We start from the raw sequence: 20,542 nt of genomic DNA, 5'->3' as shown, positions 1-20,542 counted from the left end.
TGGAAAATATAATAGAATTTCAAAATCAATGATATAATTAAAGATGTCATTTTCCAAACCTGAAAAGTACTGTTTATCCACTTGAGAATCTGTCTTTTGGTTTTCCATGGTATTAGATATGATATAGAACAAGTGTTTTGGAGATATATCAGTCTTATTATTTCAAGTGCACTTTCTACCTCACCCTCCAAACAAACAAACAAAACAAAATAAAACTTCTTCCTAGAGCTACGAAGTGTCAAAAAGACTTGGTCAAGTGTCAAAAAGACTTGGTCGAAGCTTCAGAGCTTGATTTTTCTTTTCTCTTTTCAATTAGGAGTGGCAGAGAAACCCAAACTATTAAAACATGTGAAAAAAGGCCTAAAGGATAGAGCTGCGTCACTTCAGAGCACTGGTACTAAATAGGATTTGTTCATGCTCTCTTTTAGCAGATCCACATTGAAGGGACAGATCATGTTTTCTTATTTAGCAAATTGGACCATTTCCTTTCTTAGTTAACAATTAACAACCAGCCAAACTTTATGTGCTTCCTTTCATTTTGCAGCTGAAATTTGTAAAGCGATGGACTCTGCTCCTCTGCTTCCTAGAGATTAAAGGCAATTAGTCACACTTTGCCAAAAATCCAGTCTCACAGGAAGAATATTAAATTAAGGTGAATACATATGCCCACGTCCCTCAGTTAGGAAACTTAAGCAGCAGAACAAATAAAAAGGGAAAAGTTTTGCTGTATTGGAGGGACTGATAACTAGAACTGAGGCTTGAATTCTAAGGCTGAGTTCTGCCACACCCGTCTTATCTGTTTATGAGAAACACTGTTTGAGCTAGAAATGCCCTAGGTAAACATCTCACCTTATTTATCTGTTCATTTCCTCCCTCTTGTACATCTTTTTGTTCTACACATCACCCACTGCATCACCAGCTGCCTGTTTTTAATCCCCTCATATAAAGGTAAAAGTGAATTGGTGTTGGTGGATGCTGTCTGGAACAAGCAAAGCTTATCCCAAAGGAACAAGTCTCTGATAATGAATTTCAGGCAGTGTAACACCTGGATCAGTGTACTTTACAAAAATTATTTTTTGAAGTTTAAATTATTGTTGCCATACAAATGTATATTTCAGGTGTACAACATAGTGTTTCAACATTTTTATACCTTACAAAGTGACCCTCACAAAAAGTCTAGTAACCATCTGTCATAGTACATAGTTATTGCAATACCAGGGGTACCAAAAAAATGTATATAAGTGGACACTTTGGTCAAAATTGCTCAAGCAGTAGTTTGGCGTAGTCAGAAGTGTCTGGACGCTGATGATAAACACTTTGAGCTCCTCTTGTGATTGCAGAAGTCAAATGTGACTTGTATTCATCTTTTGTTATCGGTATATATTGGGTCTTACAATTTTAATACAGTTTTCCTGTCTTAAAGTGTGTATGCATTTTTTCAGCACCCTCTGTACATTCCCCATACTGTGGGAAGCAGATGAGTCAAAGTGGTTCTCCTAGGTCTTACTGCATCTTGATTATGAAGCATGACTTTGCTCTTCATAGTATAGTCACTGTATCTGTGCTACCTGAACTTGAGTCCCAGGTTCACTGCATACATATACTTGATGGAGCTATGGAAATGTACTTGGGCACACTATTTCATTTCTGGTTTTAGTTTCCTCCTCTCTACAGCTGAAATGATAAAGGTAATAATAATGCCTACCTTGTAGGATCACAGGAGGGTTAAAGGAGTTACTACATGTAAAGTGCTTACAACTATGTTGGCCACAGCAACTATTCAATAATTGTTACCTGTTATTTACTTCTACATTTACTCAGTTTTTTGTTTTTGTTTTTAAAGAAAAAAGAAAGATGCTTAGTATCAATTTTGGTATCAGTTCCCAAGGCTCACTATTGATACGAATATTAATAAAAGAATGTATGTTAATGTTTTGATTTACAGTTTGTGGGTTTAAATACCTGCAATTCTGTCTGATAAACTTACTGTTTTTACTGAGCTCCCTTTCTTCCAAAGATGGTGGTAGAGGCAGAGGAGATGCTGTATCATGATAGAGTAGAAAAAGGCTTGGACTTATAAGACTTATTTCAAATCCTTGTTCTGCCTCTTAAAATCTAAGTAGCCTATTAAATTTCTCTGGGTCTCACTTAGTCCTTTGTGAAATGGAGTCCTTGTCTGCCTTTGTAGCAATTGCCCATTTGGTTGGGTTATGGTGGTTTATGGAGAAGAACACTTATCCATACTTAATGAAATGGAATATTGAAGAAGAAAGACAGAGGTTTGTGGTGGGATATAGGTTCAGCCATGGTAAGAATTATATATGTCTCCGTTTCTCCTCCCTACTAAATATCAGTTCCTACCAAGTGATCCGCTAATTGTTGATCTGGCTGAATGGGCACTGCTTTCATAATGTCCCTTGGGAAAGCCAATCAGCCAGTGCAATCAGTGCAACTTCAACTAACTTTCTCTGCATGTTTTTCCCTTGGCTTTATAACATTTCTGACTTTTCTCCTACTTTATTGGCTGTGCTTTCTAGGATGGTTATTGGAGGCTTATCTCTTTTTAACTACTCCATTTAAACGTCCAGGTGCTCTTTCCTTTTCCCTCTGCTATTTGTATTCTATATTTCTCTTGGATGATCTTAATAGCTTCAAGTACCATTTGTAAACTGGTTACCCCCAATGCACACCTATCTCTAGGTCAGCCTTCTCTACTGTGCTTTGGACTAGCTAGCCACTTGTGTAAACCTCTGTGGGATGTCTCACAATCATCTGAAGCTCAGTAGTCCAGTTTTAAACACCAATCCCAGGTAAAGAATGTTGTCTTACATGCTTAGAAAATGACACTGCTACCCACCCAGTTTCAGGCCAGAAACCTGAGAAAAACCATCTTAGAAATTGTTTTGTATGTAACCTCCATTATCACCTCTTAAATATTCTTCCTCCTTACTGTTTCTCACTTTTGCAATCTACTCCTTTTTTTTTTTTAATTTAACCCCTCATGGCTTCTTGACTGAGTGAGTATAATAGTCTTAAAGTGGTCTCCTTATGCGTAATATTTTATTCTCAAGTCTTGCCTCAAATTATGACCATACTAATCTCTCTTAAGGCAGAACTGAACTTGTCTTTCTCCTGTAAAAAATAATTGATAATGTCATACCCCCAAATTGTAGTCTCCCACAGCCTTTAAAATAAAATGTAAAATACACAGGCTAGTCCATGGGCATTTCATACTCGGCCTCGCCTCTTTGTCTTGTCACTAGAATGTGCATGAGGTATTCACATTTATCACCCTGAGGTCACAGGACAATTTCTGACAGAGACATAAAGAACAGTGGTGGTGATATAGGAACCCGGAGTCTAGTGTGTTCCTGGGATTCCTGGTCTCATGTACCTGAAGAATGAGAACGCAGACCAGAGAGGCAAGGGTTAAGCTGTACAGTTTAATTGTAAAGCACAAGAGAAAAAGCTCTCTGAAGAGGGGGGATCCGAAAATGGAATGCCCCCCTCCCCCGCTCGCCAACAGGGCTATGCTAGGAACTATAATGTCTCTGAGTCAGAGCTAATTGGTCTCCTGTACTTGGGCAATTAACTTTGGAAGGCTCTGTAAGCTCATTGCCCCCACCACCGCCCCCAGCCCTACCCCACGTCTTTACACCTGAGCTGATAGTTTTGGCCAGCTCTGCAGCTTGAATGGCTTTGTGAGCTATTAAAGTTATTTCTTCTGGCTTTGTTATGGTCTCCGCCTTAATCCCCTCCACCTTGGCCATGTCCCTGACTGCCTATGATTTTTCTATCTCAGTTGGATTCAGGCAGGACAAAGAATTACATTTGAGGCACTTCCTCTTTCACACCAAATTACTTCCAGAAACAAAGGAATGTCATTTAGGAGTTGTTGGTTGTGGATCCAGGAAATTCAGTGACACACTTTTTAAATAACGTTAGTTGGAATCTACAAGCTGAGGGGAGTAGAGTGTATCTGGGTTAATTAATGGTGTGTTTTTTAAACCTTAAACACTCTTGGTGTAGGGATCATAAATTAATGAACTTTCTATACCTTATGTTTAATACAATGTTGAGCACATATTAAGCACTAATTAAATTATAATTTAGGGAATACATGAGAAAGCATAGGAGAAGATGCTATCAGCATGCATTTGACCCTGCACTCACTTCTTTATGATAGTATTCAGTGTTAGAAAATGAAAAGAAAAGGAGATATTAACCAGAAATTTAAAATGTTTATTATTGAGATTGAATTTACATAGAGTAAATTCACAGGTTTTTGATTGTTTATTTGTTTTTATTAATTTCAGGTGTACAAGACAACATAATGATTAGATATTTACCAATTTATATTTCCTAATCCATTCACCTTTCTCGTCCATCCCTAATCCTCTCCCATCTGCAACTATCAGTTTGTTCACTGTATTTATGAGTCTGTTTCTGTTCTGTTTGCTCATTTATTCTTGTCTGTAGATTGCACATGTAAGTGAGACCACATAGTATTTAGTATTTGTCATTCTCAGCCTGACTTACTTTACTTATCTAATATCTTCTAGGTCCTTCCATGTTGTTGCAAATGGTAAGATGTCATTCTTTTTTATGGCAGAGTAATACTTCATTGTATAAATGTATGACAATCTCTTTATCCAATAGTCTATTGATGAGCATTTCAGTTGTTTCCATATCTTGGCTAGTGTGAATAGCACTGCAGTAAACATGCAGACGCATATATTTTTTTTGAATTAGTGTTTTAGATTTCTTTGGCTAAATACCCAAGAGTGGAATTGCTGGGTCATAAAGTAGATCTATTTTTAATTATTTTGAGGAAACTCCATGCTGTTTTCCATAGTGCTGCACCAAGTTGCAATGCCACCAGCAGAGCACGAGGGTTCCCTTTTCTCCACATTCTCGCCAGCACTTGTTGTTTGTTGACTCATTGATGATAGTCATTCTGACAGGAGTGAAGTGGTATTTCATTTGGTTTTTATTTGCATTTCTCTGATGATTAGTGATGTTGAGCAACTTTTCATATGTCTATTGGCCATCTGTATGAGGTGTGATAAAAAATATGGTGAATATTTGAGTAAAAAAATTTATTACAGTAAAAGACACATTGCCATTAATCCCCCCCAAATACTCCCCCTTACTTCAAACACACTTAACCCATCATTCTTCCACTTTCTGAACCAGTTGTGGAAGTCCTCTTTTATGAGTGTCTTTAGTTGTACTGTCGTGGCTGCCGCAATGTCCTGAATCAATTCAAAATGTTTACCTTTCATGATCATTTTGACTTTGGGGAAGAGCCAGGAGTCACATGGTGCCAGAATTGATGAATAAGGTGGATGAGGACACACCATAATGTTTTTATTTGACATAAATTGACATGACAGAAGCGATGTGTGACACGGAGCGTTGTCAAGATGGAGGATGATTTACGGCACACTTTAAAACACACCTTCTCTCAACCGTAATTCACTCCTGGCTGACTGCACAAAACAAGCTGAAACTTCTCACACACTGTTCCTAAGGTTTGACGCGCTGCTTCCCAGATTGAAGATCCAGCTTTTTCGTTGTCTGGCACTTGGCAGCAGCATTCACCATAGTTTTTGATCACAAGGAGGAAAGGCTCTGTGTCACACATTGCTTCTGGTATACGGCAATTTCTGTTGAATAAAAACATTATGGTGTGTCCTCATCCACCTTATTCACCAGATCTGGCATCGTGCGACTTCTAGCTCTTCTCCAAAGTCAAAATGCCCATGAAAGGTAAATGTTTTGAATCGCTTCGGTACATCCAGGCAGCCACGACCGCACAACTAAAGACACTCAGGAAAAAGGACTTCCAGAACTGCTTCAGAAAGTGACAAGAATGATGGGATAGGTGTGTTTGAAGTGAGGGGGAGTATTTTGATGAGGATTAATGTCAGTGTCTTTTACAGTAATTTTTTTGTTATTTAATTTAAACATTCACTGTATTTTTGGATCAAACCTCATATGTCCTCTTTGGAGAAATGTCTATTCACGTCTTCTGCCCATTTTTTAACTCAATTGTATTACATTTCTGATGTTGAGTTGTATGAGTTATGTATAAAATTTGGATACTAACCCCTTATCAGATGTATCCTTAGCAAATATCTTCTCCCATTCAGTTGGATTTTTTTGTTTTGTTGATGGTTTCCTTTGCTATAAAAAATCTTTTATACTAAAATCTTTTAGTTTGATGTAGTCCCATTTGTTTATTTTTTTCTTTTGTTTTGCTTGCCTGAGGACTGAGGAGATATATCAGTAAAAATATTGCAAAGGATAATGTCTGAGAGTTTACTTCCTATATTTTCTTCTAGTAGTTTTATGGTTTTGGGTCTTGTGTTTAAGTCTTTATTGCACTTTGAATTTATTCTTGTACATGGCATAAGAAGCTTGTCCAGTTTGATTTTTTTGCAAGTATCTGTCCAGTTTTCCCAGCATCATTTATTAAATAGACTGTCTTTACCCCAGTGTAAATTCTTGCTTCCTTTGTGATACATTAAATGACCATTTAAGCATAGATTTATTTCTGGCTCTCTATTCTTTTCCATTGATCTATGTGTCTGTTTTTTATGCCAATACCATGCTGTTTTTGATTACTATAGCCTTTAGCGTAACATGATACCTACAGCTGTCTTCTTTCGCAGTATTGCTATGGCTATTCAGGGTCTTTTATGGTTCCATATATATTTTAGGATTATTTGTTTTAGTTCTGTGAAAAGTGCCATTGGTATTTTGATAGGGATTGTGTTGAATCTATATATTGCTTTGGGTAGTATGGACATTTTAACTATATTCTTTCTCTCTACCCATGAACATAATATATGTATCCATTTATTTGTATCTTTTTAAATTTCTCTCTTCAATGTCTTATATGTTTCTGAGTACAAGTCTTGCTTCCCTGATTAAATTTATTCAGTAGTGTTTTATTTTTTTCTGATGCAATTGTAAATGGGATTGTTTTCTTATTCTCTTTCTGATAGGTTGCTATTGGTGTATAAAAATGCAACCAGTTTCTAAATATTAATTTTGTATCCTGCTACTTTACTGAATTAATTTATCAGTTCTAATATTTTTTTTTGTTAGAATCTTTAGGATTCTGTATACATAGTATCATGTCACCTGCAAATAATGACAGTTTTGCTTCTTCCTTTCCAGTTTGGATGCCTTTATTTATTTATTATTTTTTTTCTTGTCTGATTGCTGTGGCTAGGACTTCCAAACTATGTTGAATAAAAGTTGTGAAAGTAGGCTTTCTTGCCTTGTTCCTGGTCTTAGGGAGAAGACTTTTATTTAGCTTTTCCCCATTGAGTATGAGGTTAACTGTGGGTTTGTCATATATTTCCTTTATTATGTTGAGATATATTCCCGCTATTCCCTCTTTGCTGAGAGTTCTTTTCATAAATGGATCCTGGATTTTGTCAAATACTTTATCTGCATCTATTGACAGACCATGTGATATTTGTCTTTTATTTTATTTATATGGTGTATTACATTGATTAATTTTTGTATCTATGTTCATTAAGGATATTGGCCTATAGATTTGGGGCTTTTTTGGTAATGTCTTTGTCTGGTTTGGAAATTGGCATAATGATGGACTCGTAAAATGAGTTTGGGAACCTTCCCTTCTCTTGGATTTTTTGGAATAGTTTGAAGAGAATAGGTGTTAATTTTTTTTTTTTTTAGATGTTTAGTCCTGTGAAGCCATCTGGTTCAGGACTTTTGTTTTTTGGGAGCCTGTTGATTACTGATTCTATTTTGTTGGTAGTAATTGGTCTGTTCAGATTTTCTGTTTCTTTTTGATTCAGCCTTGGAGAATTGTATGCTTCTAGAAATTTATCCTTTTCTTCTACATTGTCCAATTTGTTGCTCATAGTATTTTCTTAATTTTTTGGAATTTCTGTGGTGTTGGTTGTCACTTCTCTTTCATTTGTTATTTTATTTATTTGGGTCCTCTCTCTTTTTTTCTTGATCAGTCTGGTTAAAGGTTTGTCAATTTTGTTTATATTTTTTAAAAAATCTCTTGGTTTCATTGATCCTTTGTTGTTGTTTTTTGTCTCTTTTTAGATTATTTCCACTCTGATCTTTATTATTTCCTTCCCTGTACTCATTTTGTGCTTTGTTTGCTGTTCTTTTTACAGTTCCCTTTGGTATAAAGATAGACTGTTGATTTCAGATTTTTCCTGTTTCTTTAAGTAGGCCTGTATTGCTATGAATTTTCATTTTAGGACTGCTTTCACTGTATCCCATAGATTTTGAGTCATTGTGTTTTCATTTTCATTTGTCTCAAGATATCTTTTGATTTCTTCTTTAATATCACTGTTGACCCACTTATTATTTAGTAGTATGTTATTTCATCTTCATGTGTTTGTATGTTTTTCAGGTTTTTTCTTGTAGTTGATTTCTAGTTTCATACCATTGTGGTCAGAGAAGACACTTGGTATGAGTTCAATCTTCATACATTTATTGAAACTTGTTTTGTAGCCTAACATGTGGTCTCTCTTGGAGGATGTTCCATGTGCACTTGAAAACAATGTATATTCTGCTGCTTTGGGGTGAAATGCTCTAAAAATATCATCTAAATCTATCTGATACAGCATGTCATTTAGGACCTCTGCTTCTGTATTGATTTTCTGTCTGGAAGATCTGTCCTTTGGTGTCAGTGGGGTGTTAAAGTCCCCTACTATGATTGTGTTACTGTTGATCTCTATCCCTATGTTGGTCAATATTTGCTTTGTATATTTAGGTGCTCCTATGTCAGGTGCATAAATGTTTACTAGGGTGATGTCCACTTGTTGGATTGATCCCTTTATTATTAGTTAATGTCCTTCTTTGTCTCTTATTATAGTTTTCATTTTGAAATCTATTTTGTCCTGTATAAGTATTGCTAACACAGCCTTTTTCTCATTTCCATTTTTGTGAAATATCTTTTCCATCCCTTTGCTTTCAGTCTGGGTGTGTCTTTCAATCTAAGGTGGGTGTCTTGTAGACAGCATATGCATGGGTCTTGTTTTCTTATCCACTCAACTACCCTATGTCTTTTTTTATTTTTAGTAACATTTTTCTATATATCACATTGTGTGCTTACCCTATGTCTTTTGCTTGGAGCATTTAATCCATTCACATTTAAAGTGATTGTTGATAGGTACATAGTTACTGCCATTTTTTTATTCACATTTTGTATCTTTGTTTGTTTTCTCCTTTCTTTTGCTTAAAGTAGACCTTTTAACATTTCTTGTAATACTGGCTTGGTGGTAATAGATTCCTTTAGCTGTTTCTTGTCTGGAAAGCTCTTTATTTCTCCTTTAATTTAAATGATAGTTTTGCTGAGTAGTGTAATCTTGGTTGTAGGTCCTCGCTTTTTATCACGTTGATTATTTCCTGCCACTCCCTTCCAGCTGGCAAAGTTTCTGTTGAGAATTCAGCTGATAGTCTTATGGGAGCTCCTTTGTAAGTAAGTACTTGTCTTTCTCTTACTGCTTTTAGAATTCTTTCCTTGTCTTTAACCTTTTCCATTTTAATTATGATGTGTCTTGGCATGGGCCTTTTTGGGTTCATCTTGTTTGGGACTCTCTGCATGTCCTCGGTTGTATGTCTATTGCCTTCTCCAGGTTAGGGAACTTTTCAGTCATTATTTCTTCAAATAAGTTCTCAATCCCTTGCTCTCTCTCTTCTGGTACTCTTATGATGTGAATGTTGTTATACTTGATGTTGTCCCACATGTCCCTTAAATTGTCTTCATTTTGTTTTTATTCTTTTTGTTGTGGTGGTGCTGGTGGTGGTTGTGGTTGAGTGTTTTCTGCTACCTTTTCTTCTACAGCACTGACTAAATCTTCTGCTTTATCTAATCTGCTGTTGATTCCTTCTAGTGCATTCTTCATGTTAGTTATTGTATTCTTTACTTATGACTGGTTCTTTTTTATGGTTTTTATGTCCTCCTTATGCTTGCTATCTCTTTGTTGAAATGCTCATTAAGTTCCTTAAGCATTCTATAATCAGTTTTTAAAATTCTGTCTCAGTTAGATTGGTCTCCTCCATTTTATTTAGTTCTATTTCTGGAGGTTTCTCTTGTTTTCCTCATTCTGGCTGCCACTCTGTGTTTGCTTCTATGTGTTAAGTAGATCTCCCATATCTCTTAATCTTTGTTAGGTGACCTTATGTAGTGTTTGTCCTGTGTGGTCTAATGGTGCAGTCTCCTTGATCTCCTTTGCATATGTTTCAGGAGTATGCCTTGAGTGTGTTGGGTGTGTTCTCCTATTGTACTTGAGCCTTGATTGCTTTTGGCACATCGGTCAGTGGGATTGACTCCCAGACTCATTGTGAGGATTGGCTATTCCCACAGCATATGAGCTGCTATGCAGGGGCTGACACCACAGATGGGGATTCCCCCTGCAGGTTCTTATGCCTGTTGAAAATTCCCTTTTGGTGTACTGCATGTAAGGCTAACCAGGTAGCGCTCTGGTGTGGTCTGAGACTGGCTTGTCTGTGTGTTGTTTCTGATGTCTCTTGGGAGGGGCTCCTGTACTGGCCAATTTCAGCCTTACCTGTGACCAGCCCAGGGCAACATGGTAGGAGCTACAAAGCTATATGTGGTTGTCTGCTGCTGATGCTGGACTTGGAGGTATGTGAGTGTGGTCTTTCTGTGAATCAAGGCTGGCTGTCCCCAGTAGTGGATGTGAGGTAGGTTAGCAAAAAGCCCAGGGCCCCCTAGGCCTATTGCCTGTCAGGCCCAGATGTTGAACAAGCCTCCTTAGGTGTACATGGGCTGGGCTGGTTAACCCAATGTTGAGTGCCCTCGGCGATGCAGCACTAGATGGGTGGGGAGTCCCAAGGAATCATGAGACATAGCAAGTGTTTTTCACAAAGTTAATGCAGATTAAGTTCTTATGGCCTGTGACCACTTCACACAGCACCCTGAGAACACCTGAATCATACACAGCTCATCTTGGGGCAGTGCCTGGCCTGTGATCACTTTGAGAAACACCCTTAGAATACCACTGCCAGCCTCTGCTTACCTCAGGCTCACAAATTCCTGAGAGCTGCCCAAGAGTGGCTGCAGCACAGGTCTTGGGTTACTGCCCATAAGGAAACATTTCCCGGGCTGCATTGGCCTGCATCTGCATCAAAAAGGCTTCGGCAACCTGTGGGGGCAGCGCTAGCAACCCAGCAGTCAAGAGTGTCCCAGGCAATGTATACCAGCTGTGTGGGAGGCAGGGAGTGAGAGCATCACCAAGGCAGTGTGCACGTGCAGATTCCACCAGACCAATGTGGTCACAGACTTAGCACTTTTGGAGCCAGCTTAACATTGAAAAGATGGCACCCTCCTATAGGCCACAGGTGTGTCAGGCTCCACACAGGGACAACAATGGCTCCTGTCCCTCTGGCTCCCACTCTGAAGCCACACAACTCAGTCCTTCCCTGCACATTAATGAGCCTTCATGCTGCTGTCCCCCCACCAGAGACAAGGTGAGTATTTGCAAGTGAGTGAGTCTTATTTAGATGGCATCTGGGTTTCCAGCTACCTTCTGCCCCACTGAGACAGGCAGACAGAGTCCTTGCTAATTTTTACTGCCAGATGCTGTGGGAACTCTTCTTTCCCACATAGGACTCGAAGCCTGGGGAGCCCAAAGTGGGGCTAGGACTCCTCCCTCCTCACGGGGGACCTCTGCCAGTGAGGTGTCCCTCCCAGCATTCAAACACCATCCACAGGCTTGGGGTCAGCCTGCTTCATGTGTAGCCCCTCCTACCAGTCTCAATGTGGCCTCTTTATATCCTTAGTTATAGGGGTTTTGTTCAGTTAGTCTTCAGGTGATTCTTGAGGTTGATTGTGCTATAATTTATTTGTAATTTTGGGTGTGATCCTGGGATGCAGTAGGCATAGCATTTTACCTAATTCACCATCTTGCCCAGATTCCCTCACTGTTCTTAACTGTACAGTGTGAGGTTTTCACAAATATATACACCAATATAAAGATCGTCCCAATCAAGATACAGAAAATTTCCATCATCCTAGTTCTTTTGTGCTCTCTTTCAGGCAATCCCCCCACTCCCACCCAAGCAGCCACTTTGCTTATTTCCAACATCATAAATTAGTTTGTCTGTTCTTGAGCTTTGTATAAGTAGAATCATGTAATGTACACATTTTTGTGTTAGCTTCTTTTGCTCATCATGTTTTAAAGATTCATCCATGATGTTGAAGGTATCAATTTTTAAGTAACTTTTTATTGACTAGCATTCCATTGGATGAATAAAATATACAAACATTTATTTATACATTTATCTGTTGATGGACATTTCTACCCTGACTCCTCCCCGCCTCCAACCACCACCACCACCATACACACACAGTTTTGGCTCTTATAAATGAAGCTGCTGAGAAAATTCTTCTACAAATATTTCTGTGGACATATCTTTCATTTCTCTTGGGTAGAAACGTAAGAGTGGATTGGTTGCTCACATATTAAGTATATGTTGAATTTATAAGAAATTGCCAAAATGTTTTCCAAAATAATTGTAAGATTTTATACCTCTACCAAATATGAGAGTTCTAGTTGCTCCACATTTTCATAACACTTGGAATTGATGATGTTAAAATTTCAGCCATCCTAGTGAGTTTTAATTTGTGGTTTTAATTTGATTTTCTTTGATTACTAATAATGATGAGCATCTTTTTATGTACTTATTTCTATTATGGAACATTTTTGTGACATTGTGTTTATACAAATATTTTGTCCATTTTATTGGCAAAATTGGAGTTATTTGTAACTTTAATGAGTTGTGAGACAAGTGTGGCTTGTGTTATTTTCTTAATATTGTCTTTTGAAGAGTAGAACTTATTTTACTGAAGTCTAATTTATTAGTATTTTATTATGTTTATTGACTTTTGTTCTAAGAAATCTTTGTCCACCCAAGATCATATATGCATTGTCTTATTAATTTTGAATTAATTTTTGTGTATGTATGAGATATGAAATAGAGTTCATTATTTTCCATGTGCATATCAAGTTGTTTTAAATAATTTATTGAAAATTTTCCTTTCTGCATTAAATTGCTTTGTCACATTCTAAAGAGTACATTAACTATATGTGTTTGTCTATTTCTAATTCTCTGTTCCATTCCCAATCGACTTATTGATCCACACCATCTCATACCATGTGATTGCTGTAGATTAAAAGTAATTTGTAAAATTAATTAGTGTAAGTCTGTTCTTCCAAGGTTATTTTGGCTATTTGATGTCCTTTGCATTTAATAGTTTCCATACATATTTTAGAATCAGCGTGTTTTATTTCTACCAGAGAAGAAAGAAGAGGGGAGGAAAGAGAGAGGGAGAGATGGAGGAAGGAGGGAGGCTTGTTGGGATTTTGATTGGAATTGATCAGTGTTGGAACTGACACCTTAATAATGTTGGATCATCTAATTAATACACTGCTATGTTTCTCAATTTATTTAATTTTTCTTTTTTCCCTACAGTGTTTTATCATTTTCCAACGTAAAGATCTTAAATATTTTTTTACTAACTATATCCTTATTTTTCATGATATTATAAATGATACTGGTGTCTGATTTTCATAATCCAACTGTTCCTCAGTTATAAAAATGCAGTTAATTTTTGCATATTGTCCTTGTGAACTATAACCTGGATAATTTGCTTAGTAATTCTAGCATTTCTTCTCTTCTCTCTTTCTCAGTAGATTTTTTTGAATTTACTGTGAGCTAAGTAATGTTGTCTATGAAAAAAAAATACATTTCATTTTTCCTTTTCGAACTTTGATATTTTTGTTTATTTTCCTGGTCTTACTGCACTGGGTGGCAACTCCATTCTAGAATTGTTACAAATAATGAGAACAGACAACCTTGCCTGGTTCCCTTAGAAAGGAAAGTATGCAGTCATTAAGTATGATGCTAACTATAGATAATTTCTTATAGATGACTTTTATCAGATTGAAGGCTTTCCTCATATTCCTGTTTTGTTAAAAATTTTTATCATAAATGGGCATGGGATTTGATCAAATGCTATTTTTGTGCCTATTTTCTATCTACACAAATTCTTAAATGTTTAATAGACTTCATCAGTAAAGTCATTTGGCCCTAATGTTTTATTTGTGGGAAAGTTTTAAATTATGAGTTCAAGTTAATTGGTATAGGGTTGTTCAAGATCACTATTTGTTATTGGGTTAGTTTTGATAACTTGTGTCTTCAAAGGAATTTGTTCATAATATTCCCTTATAATTATTTGAATGCCTGTAGAATCAATAGTAATTCTTCTTTATTCCTGATACTGACAATGGGCATTTTTTGTCTTTTGTTGTTGTTGTTCATTGCAGCTAGTGTTTTATCAATTTTGTTTCTGTTTCTCAAAAACTGTTTTTAGTTTTATTGATTTTTCTCTATTTTCTATTTTCTACCTCGTAATTTTCTGTTTTTAAAATTTACTCTCTTCTGCTTACTTGGACTTTAATTTGATTTTTTTGAAGCTTCTTAAGGTGGAAACTTGGATCAAATATTTTAGAACTCTTTTTTTTAAAGCTATACATTTTTTCTGTGAACCCTATGTCACTATACTCTGCAAAATCTGAAGGCTGATTTCTCCCTGGAATCATTTTATTAAAGTTTCTTTTCAAGTGCTACTTTTTCTTAATCCCACAAAGAAGTATGATTTTCATTTTGTCTTGATTTTTCTTATTTTCATCATGGGAAAAAAGGTCTTTCAAATATTTACATCTTACCCTGTAGTGGAAGTCTATTCAATGGTGTTTTAGAGTAGATGTCTTAAAAATAGTGAGGTTCTGCTAATGCTCACTTTAAAAAAAAAGTATTATTAGCATCTTTCCCCATTTTCCTAAATTACCCCTAAATAAAATTCTGGCATACTAATTCTGGAAGATGTCAGAAAAATTACTTTAAAAAACAAAATGGTAAATGTAAGAGATAGCTTTTCTAGGCAAGAAAACAATTAGATAACCATTTTAATTTTTTTCTCTAAATGAGTTGCTGAGTTGTTAAATTCCAAGGTAAGGTTATATAATAGCTCTCTCACATCCTTTTATTTCTGCTTTATTATTTTTTTTAGTTCTGCTTTAAAAAGTTGAAGAATAAAGAAACATTTTATTCTACCATAAGATTTATAAGATATTCGATTTTTTAGATAAAAAAATATGTTTTCATGAATGACAGCTATTACTTCTATTCTAGAACATGTATACTTCAATACTCAGAGAAATTGCCATGAACTCCCAAAGGGTCACCTTTATTGTAGATTACTCATGTCAGATCACCCTACTGTGAGAGGGTAAAGCCATGCCAACTTGATGGTTTTATTTCAATAGATTTCATTTTATGCTTATGGCTGTCACTTGACTCTCTGGTTGCATTAGAAAAAGGCATGGTTAAAGGAGTCCCATTGTGAAGAGAAACCAGGAAAAAGCTTTGCTTTGAGGCAAGAGCTAATTCACTATTCTGTAGGGACTGATATTCATCTATCCTTCAATAAAAGCTAATGGCTCAATAGGCCCAATGCACTTAGCTATTCTAGGAAGAAGTTGATGCTTGGGAACTAGGATTCAATCAGGAATCATGCATAAGTGCTATTACTGCATATAAAAATATACTTACACCTACTTTATATAAAATATGACTAAATGCTTTTAAAAACTAATCAACTGACTTTAGCTTTGTCAATATTACGCAGACATTTCAAAATGTTATAGTTTTTGGATGAGGTGCTACTGAACATCAGATTAGGTATTACAGCAAATGATGATATCAACTAATTAGAAGATAAGTAAGCCTCTGGCCTGGAAATCAGCCTTGTATTCCCAAGGTACTTTAATGGAATAGATATATTTAAGCGATGTCATTTAAAAACAACTCAATGACCGATGTTTACTATTTAGTATTCAGATATCTTACCTAATAAAAGGAAATAAGCTTTCTCATAGAAGGTGTTTTGCCAAACATTCCCAAGAGTAAGAGTAATTTCCTTTTTATATGAGTAGTGTGTTGGCTATGCACATCACATCTGGTAAGCAGAGAGAAAACGACACGTCGAGAAAGGATGCAAACGAGAGAAATAAGCAGCATAACATTTGGAGATGATGTTCTTGTATAGATAAAGAGCAGAGTGCCTTTGTAAAATGTGCTGCATCGGTTGGAGATAGTATGCCCTGGGTATGAGTAATGAGTGATCAACGCAAAAAGAAAAGGCTTTAAAACACCTTCTCTTCTCTTAATTACATACTATTTCTTTAGATGATTCATTTTAGTTAAAACAGAGAAATCACGTTAAATTAGTTGCAATTGCATGAAGACAGAGAAGTTTGAAAATGATTTTGATTTGCCAACTACTCTTAATATAAAAATCATGTGCTACTGTTTTTATCATTTTAACCACAGTGATATCTGCTTTCAGTGTTATTTGGGATGATCTGAAGCTAAAGGCAAAAACTTAATTCGTAAAAGGGATGCACTGTCTTCCTAATGTGTTCAATGTAACCGTGCTTATGCATAGACAAGTGGGGCTTTATGTAAGTTGCATCAATAGATATTTATTGACTTAACATTCTACTCACAAATGTTTGAGTATTATCTGGCATTTGAGAATTGTCATATATCTTGAACTTTTAAGTCTCCAGATGCTGAAACAATTTTAGATGTGGTCTAAGCAAATAGCAAGTGCCCCACTATGAGTTTTTTCTTCTTAAGATGATAGGATATAAATTAAACCCTAGGAGTTGTGTTACATATTGAACACCATTTATGAACTCTCTCTCTCTGGACTTCAGTTTGCTCAAGAGGATAATGAGAAGTGTGACTTATATGATGATCTATACCTCTAATAGTTTTAATGTTTCATGATTGTGTGATTGTAGTCATTGTTCATTACAAAGGGTAGAAGTAGGCAGAGTTTCTTTACCCAAGAACATCCTATCCAAAATGTCTTAGATTGTTGGTTTCATCTCTAGGCAGTTGTGACCTTTGAGAGATTTAGGAGCATCTGAAATAATTGGTGGCATTTTATTTTTCCAAGGTTAAAATGAATTGCTCATTCTTTGTAAAAAATGAATTTTGATATTTTGTATAGGTTTCTTCATTTGAAGAGGGGATATAAAACCAGGGTGGTTTGAAAATGGTAGCTATTTGGCTTAGAGACACATCTTACTTATTTGTGAATCCTAGAATAAAACTAAGAAATTTCACAGTTGATTAACAGTATTAGTATTTATTGAGCATTATATGTGCCAAGAATTCTAAGTGCTCTAATATATGAATTAATGTAACCCTCACAACTATTCTTTGAGTCAGGTATTATGGTTATACCCACTTTACAGATGACTCACAAGAGATTAAGTAATTTGCACAAGGTATTAATAAGAGGTCAAGCTGAAGATTCAACCCATATGTTCCAGCTCCACAGTCTGCATTTATAATTAATACATTATAGTATTTCTATGGAATAGATACATGTTGAATTCGACACTATCACTACAGTTCAAGGTCATTGGTTTTACTTTTTAACACCAAGTTGGATAACATGGATCATCTTAGTGATCTGTGGCAGCTGAGTTCTCCTGCTTAGAGGGTCCTCAGATACAATTATCAGAGTCTTTCTTTTCCAGATCGTGACTTAGTTGTGTATTCACTATTCACTCAACTATTGACTATCTATAATAGGCCACTAGCCTAGTGGGCTTGGACTGCTATAACAAAATACCATCAACTTAATGGCTTAAACAACAGAGATTTATTTTTCACAGGTCTAAATGCTGGAAGTCACAAATCAAGTTTCCAGCATGTTTAGGTCCGGTGAGAGCCCTCTTTCTGACTTGTAGACGGCTGCCTTCTTATGGCATAGCGACCAAGCTCTGGTGTCTTCCCTTCCTACATGGCTCTACTTTCCTCACCTCATCTAAATTTAATTACTTCCCAAAGGCCTTACCCCCTAATACCATCACATTGAGGGTTAGGGCTTCAACATAGGAATTTGGAGAGACAAACATTCCATCCCTAACAGCCAGATAACTGCTCCCTTTCCTGGGGATACAGTAGTGAACAAAGCAGACAAAAAGCCTTGCCCACGTGAAACTTAGAGTCCCCTAAGGAAGATAAATAATAAGCAAGATATATAAGTAAAATATTTAGACAACAAGTGCTAAGAGAGATAAAAGGCAGGAAAGAAGAAAGCTAGCGTGTTGAAATTTTGGATAGAATGGTTGAGACAGTTTTCTGAGAAGTGGCTTCTTCATCTGAATGAGCCAAGCTGGGGATGAGCCAGGGCAGAGGGTGTGAGGTAGAGCCTCGCTGGTCTGTACAAGACAACAATAAAACGGGGTGTCTCAACTGCTGTGAATTCAGGAGAAAGTGTGAGAGATTAGGTTCGAGAAGCAAAGGGAGCCCAGACCACGGACATCCTTCCAAATCATAATATTAGCCTCAGATTTGATTCTGAATGAGATGAAAGCTATTGGAGAATTTTGAGTGGAGGAGTGACATGATCTGACTTTCAGTTTAACAGAATAATTCTGGCTGCTCTGCTGAAAATAAACTGAAGAAGCAGAGAGACCAGTTAGAAGGCTTTTACCTGTCAATTTATTGAAAGAGATTAGGCAAATGGGTGCTAATCATGTCTCATCTGAATTGATCAAATGTTTTGTTTGCTGCACAGAGAAAATTTGAATGTGATTTTTATGCTAATTTGAGAAGACTTCCAAGAATGTTGGCAAAGTGCACAAGGCATTAATCTCCTTCAAACTCTTGCAAAGAAGGAAAACAACCAAAATTGAATATAAACTACATATCTATTGAAACTACACAGTAGCAGTAAGGCCATACTTCAAATTCTAAAGGTTATCTGCTAGATAATATACAATTTACACCTAGATGAAGCACTCCTCAACTTAACAAATATTACCTAATATCCTAATGTAACAAAGGGTTTAGAAGGTAAACGGAAACATTCTGCAGGCTACTACTAAATTCTCTAGCATGGGGGTTGATAACGAGAGTTGTTTTTGGACTCAGTCTTGTTCCACAGAAAAGGAAGGAATCTTCTGACCACGCAAAATAACCATGATTTACAATTTTACAGGAAAGGTGCTAGATTGTAGCTATAGCTGGATCAAAGAAGCAACAAGGGAACAATAGTGTGGGGACATTTGGGGTCAACAAAGACATTCTTTGTATAGGTTCCATAGCAAAAATTCTATGAGGCATAGAGAAGCAAAAATTAATACAAGACCCAGTTTTATTTTACTATAAGACCGGGTATTATATAATATATTATATAAGTCTTATATTAATGTTTGCTCCAAAAGATGCATTAGGGCTGATTGTCCGGCTAGGTCTTATTTTTGGGGAAACCGGGTATTTGCTTCTGCAAGCCTAGATATGGGGAGCTCATCCTGACCTCATATCTGACCAGAAAAGACAATAGGAAATGGAAATCAATAAATCTGTAGGAAAAGTTGACAAGAAAGTAGCTGCCTAATGCCCTGTTTCCCTTAGTAACCACGCGTCCAAAGAGTTGAATAAGCTGAACAATTGGACAAAGGAAAAAATCATTAATAACACTGAGCTCTCCAATTTAACACATTGAAGCAATGCCATAAGAGGTAGGAATCCGAAGAGAATCTCTGAACAATATTTAGGTGCAAACAGTGGCCTCAGCAAAATTTTATATTAAAAGCAAAATTAAAAATAAATGCAGCATTAAATTGAAGTAAAAACTCTCCATCAAAATGAAAGAAATTTCTGTGTAAAGCTTAGATAAGTAGGTTCTAGAATTTTAGAAAAGAATCGCTTTATTCTCTCAGGTAAAGACTTGAAAGGTAAGATGCAAAATATCAAATAAATGATCAGTTGGAAAAGGAGCTACCAGGACTAATTAAAATAGATAATTTCAAAAACATATTGAAATAGAGCAAAATTATATTACTAGGATTCATTTCATGGCATGCCAGACAGATTCGCGTAGTATAAGTAAATACTGAGGAAAAAGGAATAGAAATGAATATTGTCAGAGGAAAAATTGTATTAGACAAAACAGGAGGACTTTCTTCAGGTTATTATAATAATGGAGAAAGATCAGAATGAAATCTGAACTCAACTCTGCTGAAAAAAGGTGGCAGGAGGGTCTTTAAGTGCTGATGTGCAAGAGACCATAAAACTTCTTGTCATATCTTCCTGACAAGAGATAGTTTTACATCTTGGAGCGAGACAAGTTAGGTTCCTACCATCCCACAGAAACTGGGAGTTTGATGTACTCTTTCCCCGATGATTACGTTTCAAAGGGGGTCCTGGGAAACCTATGTTTCCCAGATCCTTGAGAGAAGCGGCCCTAGCGTGTAAAAAGACTTAAATCGCAAAGGAAAAGAGAAACAATGTATAATGACAGGTTTCCTAAAGTAAGTGCTCTGAGAAAGAGGAGGGGAGGGACCTCTGTGGTTAGGCTGTCTGGATTTTGTAAGGCAGGTGAGATGAGGTCACATGCAGGAAAGAGTCTGTGTAAAATTTAGTC

Source organism: Rhinolophus sinicus, linkage group LG02 (genome assembly GCF_036562045.2).
Source record: "Rhinolophus sinicus isolate RSC01 linkage group LG02, ASM3656204v1, whole genome shotgun sequence".
NCBI classification, from domain to species: domain Eukaryota; kingdom Metazoa; phylum Chordata; class Mammalia; order Chiroptera; family Rhinolophidae; genus Rhinolophus; species Rhinolophus sinicus.
This window is presented reverse-complemented; position numbering follows the sequence as displayed.